This window comes from Podarcis liolepis (assembly GCF_965112155.1).
Source record: "Podarcis liolepis genome assembly, chromosome: 9".
Taxonomy (NCBI): Eukaryota; Metazoa; Chordata; class Lepidosauria; order Squamata; family Lacertidae; genus Podarcis; species Podarcis liolepis.
In genome coordinates, this window is record NC_139564.1 from 73,974,367 (window position 1) to 73,980,366 (window position 6,000).

The following is a 6,000-nucleotide window of genomic DNA, read 5'->3' on the forward strand; positions in this document are numbered from 1 at the left end:
GTATCGCAGAACACAAGAATGCCGTCAAAAAAGAAGAAAAAACTTCCTCTCTTTTCCAACACATGAAAGAAACAGGACACGAAATTAATTTTGCAGATTCCAAATTGCTCTTTAACATGGAACATCACCACAAGAGAATAATCATGGAAGCCATCGAGATAGAGAAACACCCTCACAACATGAACAAGCGTGACGACACGTCCCGCCTGCCAGACATCTGGAAATTAGCCCTCCCCACAAAAACCGACACCAGAACCAGAGGCACACAGAACGCCATCACCAATCAACCACACCAGACCCAAACCCAGACCCTCTCCACAGATAAATTACAGACACCATCCAGTAGCCAAACCATAGTGGCACCTCCGGATGCTGCACCCCCCTGCAATCCCTACACAGATCTGGCTGGCACAGGGCACAAAACCACAGCTCGCCCCTATACACGAAGCCAAGCCAGAGCACAACTAAGTGCAGTACAGCCATCTTCTCAGAAAAACTCTTCACAAGCTCAAGAGGTCAAGACACGAAAGCTTTAGCAACTAATCCACACTTAATGACCCACCTAAGTGGTACTCAGAATATCACTCAAGAAATCACTCAAGATATCCCTCAAGTAATTAAGGAACAAAAGAAGAAAAGGCACACTAACCTGGGAACTTCCTCTCTGCCCAGAACGTTGGAGGCTATACACCACACCCCCTCAACAGTATTTATAGGAACTCAAACACTGAGATCCTGCTCTGTTCCAGTAACAAGAAGCCGAAAGCACCAGCCTGAAGATGACGAGTGAGACCTCGTCGAAACGTCGCCTAGACACCCCAACTCTTACACGGGAAGACACCCGAAGACACCAAAACCATATATATATATATATATATATATATATATAGCCACAAACTACATGGAGAACTGAATTTAAGATTGGTAGATTGGTGTAATGAGAAACTGAAACTGTTAGATTCTCCCATCCTTGGAGGTAATTCTCCCCCTACAAAACCTTTTTCACCCATGAAATTGCAAGAGAATTTATGCCAACATTTAGGAGAGTGGGCAAGTGTTACTACCTTATCTGTTCATAGCCCAAGAGCTTCCTTGCTTCTTCTTCATAGACCCCTCTGGGAAGCCATCTCCAGTCCCAAAAGCCCTGGGAATAATGCTACGTCATGGTGTAGAGTTTTTTCCATGGCAAATACTATTTCAGCTATCTTTAAAACTGCTGTCTGTCTGTCTTCTGCTAGTCTTTCAGAATGGAATCCTTCTCAACTATTAGGAGCCCAGAAGAAGTGGTTTTCATTTTAGAACTTCTTTTCCTGTAGTTTGACCGTCTAGGTGCACACTTACTTTTAAAAGAATAAATATATACGGATGTAAGAATTGCAAACTCTGGAGAAACTGGGGCCATTTATTCCCCTGAGCCACACATCTTATGATGCTGCTCTATTTATTGTTTGTAGAACAGAGACACTCTACTCAATTATTCATTTCTGTCATCAATCATCTTTTGAAATGTCTGAAGTTGCAAAAATATATTGTCTAGACTTGTAAAGGATGCAGCACCAAATATATGTGATTTATGCTGTGGTGTATCACACTGACCTGATTTACAATGTAGCATTTCCATAAGCCAAGGAATGAAAAATGATTTATGCTAAAACCAAAGTGTTAAGCTATAGCAGAAGGTATCTACATTTGCTACAGAAAATCATGATCTGTTTGTTGGTCATTTGATATAGAGAGCCAGGATACCATATGATTGTTATAATTAATAGCATCAGCACGTCATACGGAGAGTCCCCACAGCTAATAGCACAATATACTTCCCTATCAGTGCAGTGTCAAAAAAACCACTACATTGTAATTATAATAATGATAATCAAAGCAAGGATCCTGGAAAATTAATAGGGGAGGGCTTGCAATATCTTTCTGTGAGTTCTGTGCTGGGGCCTGCTGAGTTCTGTAAGTGACAGGTGCAGTCGTACCTTGGGTTACAGATGCTTCAGGTTACAGACTCTGCTAACCCAGAAATAGTACCTCGGGTTAAGAACTTTGCTTTAAGAACAGAAATCGTGCTCCAGCGGCACGGCGGCAGTGGGAGGCCCCATTAGCTAAAGTGGTACCTCAGGTTAAGAACAGTTTCAGGTTAAGAATGGACCTCCAGAATGAATTAAGTTCTTAACCCGAGGTACCACTGTACTACTAGTGCTATCCAGTGCTATCCATCCTGCTCAGTAGCGAACCGCCTGCCATCACCATGTGTCGCTTTTTCCTCTGGAGAGTGGCAGGCACCATTCTGTACACTGTACTTTCCACAGCCTCCTCGATGTATTCTGAGGTCTCCAACTGCTGCCCTTGCAACTCTGGCCCAGAATCGGTGTCTGAGGTGAGGGCATGGAATCGTGTTTGCAGCTCCTGACAGTCCTGCTTGTGTGTGTTACGATTCTCCAGGGGTTCATCTCCTGCAATGGGCAATCTTCTTCCTCCGGGGGTGGGTGGGGGCAGCCTATCTGCATTGCTGTTCCAGGATAGTCCGCTTCATCCTTGCAATTCCTCATTTTGCTTCAAAGTGAGGCTAGGCAGGCCTCAAGGTGCTGTACCTTCCCTTCCAGCAAGGCAAACAACTTGCACTTGCTGCAGGTGTAATTTTGCACATTCTCAGGAAGATAAACATGACACGGCTGTTGCAGGTCACTGCCCCAATCCCTCAGCCATCCCCCATGTCTCTTGGTCCTATGTACAGCACGAGGCAGCACTCCAGGCCTCCTCCTCCAAATGCCCTCACATTTGTCAGGGAAAAGCTCCCCCCAAGTTCCTCTGAAGAAAGGGAAGGCAACTGAATCTTGCTCATAGAGACATGATGGATGAGCACCAGATCCTGGTTGCTCACAAACCAGTTTTCCTGAAATGCTTTCTGCTGACTTCTGCTGACTGCTACTGTGCAGTGAAGCTTTCCACAAAGGTGAAGCCTGCTTTCGGATAGATAGCAGAATAAAAGGTAGACTCTGCCTAGTAGTGCTACTTCTGTGGAGCTCTAGAGTGAACAAGTTTCCTGTTACCTTCAGTTTTGAGGAAAGATGCATGCTGGCTTGGAGATGTAACAAAGCTACCCCCCTTGATGTGAACTGGAAAGCCTCTCTCTATGTGCAGCTCAGTGTAAGCGTTTGTGAGTACTGCATCTTCTTCTGCATTTGCAAATGCTGGGATCCAGGTTACTGTCTCCAGGTTACTAATTCACATCCTCTCGGCACATGAAAGGGGTTTCAATGACTCAAAAGCTCTTCTTCTTCTTCTTCTTCTTCAAACTTATTTAAGAGTTGAGAACAAAATGAAGCCCCCAGATTCATCTCATGAGTTAAAATGGATTTTAAAGCAGGTAATCATATCCCTGATTAATTTTCTGTGTCACTCAGTGCCCTAAGGAAATGGATTAAGATATGTGCTGCATTGAAACAAATTCAGTCTAAAAGCACCTTAAAGAAGTCAGTGGAATTTTGATCTGAACTGGAACAAACAGGCTGTAAGAATGTCTGCCAGTCGCACAGCGCATGATGCCCTCTGGAACTCTGGAGATTTACTTCCCAGGTTCTTCAACAAAGTCCCACAAAACCTCCCTAAGCAAATAAAGTGGTGGTGGAAGAACACTGTCTCACTGGAACTTTGATTATTAATTCCCGCAGGTTATTTATGCAGTGTGAGAACCGCATTACAAATCCATTATCTCATCTAGCCTCGCAAGAACTCCAACTGGCTGTTCCATGGAAGGAGAATTGAAACTGATAAAGCGGGACATGTCTTGCATGCAGAATTTTTTACCTGTTCTGGAACACAAGTGGGCTCCCCAATCTATGTTCAATCTATATTCAACTTGCAGTATTCTGATCACACTGCTTGTTAACAATGATGTGGGGCTGAGGGGCAAAGATCCAAAGGCAGCTGCTCAAATCTGAAATTCCAGATAACAGAACCAAGGTGGGCACAGTTTGCCTCAAACAGTCCCCTTCCCCTGATCCTGCTCACAGCCCACTGCCACTTGCTACCCTTTCACTTGTGGGATATCCAGAAAGAGCAGTCAAGTTCAACATTTCCTGTTTGCTAGAATGGGCACTCAGCAGAATGTGGATCCAGCAGGGAGAACTTCCTGCTAAACCTGCGGGAGCCACTCCCCCCCTGGGTGCAGCCAGCAAGAGATGGGCGTAACTTATATAAAAGAGCTGGTCATGCCGCCATCTTTCTCTCTTGGCTCTCTTACTCCCAGCACGGGCAAACTCGGCCTGCCAGATGTTTTGGGACTACAACTCCCATGATCCCTAGCTAACAGGACCAGTGGTCTGGGATGATGGGAATTGTAGTACCCCAAAACATCTGGAGGGCTGAGTTTGCCTATGCCTGCTCTAGTCCATCTTGTCACTGCAATCTCTACAGAGATGTGGCTAGTTCTCAAGTCTGAGGTCCGACTCAGATTCCATTGTTCACACACAAACACACACACAAAATGTACCTATAACTGCAACATAAGCCTGCCTCCAGATTGCTACTGAATGTGAACTGCGAGTAAACTATTTTCTTCTTAGAAGACTGTTGGTGCACTGTTATTGATTTTAAGTGGGATAAAAGGGGGAAATACTGTACCAGGGAAATCCAGGCTGCACCAAGGCATCCTGGATTGCTTCATCATCAAGGCTGTGACCAGCTGAATCAACAGCTTCCTCGAAGCCTAGTTTCACCCCTGATCCACATATGGCAAATCCTTCACCTTGTGCACCCACCAGCCCTGCCGCCTCCCCAGCTTTGCTAAGGAAGGAGCTGGGGAGCCCTTTCCAGCCCTTGGGAGGCCTGTCCCTTGCGCTGCTCTCACGGAAGCATTCAGAACCGGTCCATCTGCGCACCCTCGAAAGTTGCCTGGAAAGCATCCAAGCCACACAACATCCCAGGCCAACTTCCCTGCTCGGTTGCCCGGGGACCTCGTTGCTCTCCGCAGCACCAGCGGAAACAGGCCGGGCGGGGCAGCAGCTAACCCTTCTGGTTTCGAGCTTCTCGGTGCTGCCGTCGCGTTTCTCTCCCCGCCTCCCCCTCTTGGTCAGCTGGATGAGAAAGCGAAGCCCTTACAAGTCAGCCGGGGGGGGGGCGGGGACTGGCGCTCGTGGGGGGGGGCAGGGATTCTCTCGGGGTCTCCTCTGCCACCTGCTGGTCCCCGTTCTCTTCGGGGGGGAGGCACTTCTCCTCCTTTCCTCCGAGGAGCCTCCGCCATCCCTACGGCAAGGCTGCCCTCGACCGCGGCTCTCCGGCGCTTCTCCCCAGTGGCGTAGCGTGGGGGGTGCAGGGGGGGGGCGGCTGCACCGGGCGCAACATCTGGGGGTTAGGGTTAGGGGACGCAAATCCACGGGTTAGGGGGCGCAAATCCATGGGTTAGGGGGCGCAAATTACTTGCCTTGCCCCGGGGGCTGACAACCCACGCTACGCCACTGCTTCTCCCGCCCCCTCGCCCGCCCCGCGCGGGCCAGGAGCGCGCTCCGGGGAGCCCCCTGCGACGGAGGGCGCGGCGGGCGCTCTCGGGCTCCCTGGCCGCCCCTCCCGTCTGGCGCACGTGAGGGAGCGTGCCTGGCCGCCGCCGCCGCTGCTACTGGGCATGCTCGAGGCAGCGTCGGGCGCCGTCCGCCGCAGCCGGCAGTGCGCGGGGCGCCCGGGAGAGAGGCGCCGGCCGGCGGGAGGAGCGCGGCTCCGGGGGCCCGGCCAGCAGCAGCCCGCGCCACGCCGCCTCTCCCGCCCCAGGAGCGCCGGGCGCCCGGAGGAGCGAGGAGCAGAGGACGAGGGAGTCCCCGCCTGCCGGGGCGCGCAGGCAGGCAGGCAGGCAAGCGCCGCTGCTCCGGGAAGGGGTCCGGGGGGCGCCCCCTTCTCCCCGGGATGGCGGGGCCGGCGGGGGAAGCGGGCGCCGGCCGGGCTCAGCTGCGGAGCGAGCGGGGGATGGCGGCGTCTCCCTAGTGCCGCGCCCGCCTGGCCCGGGCG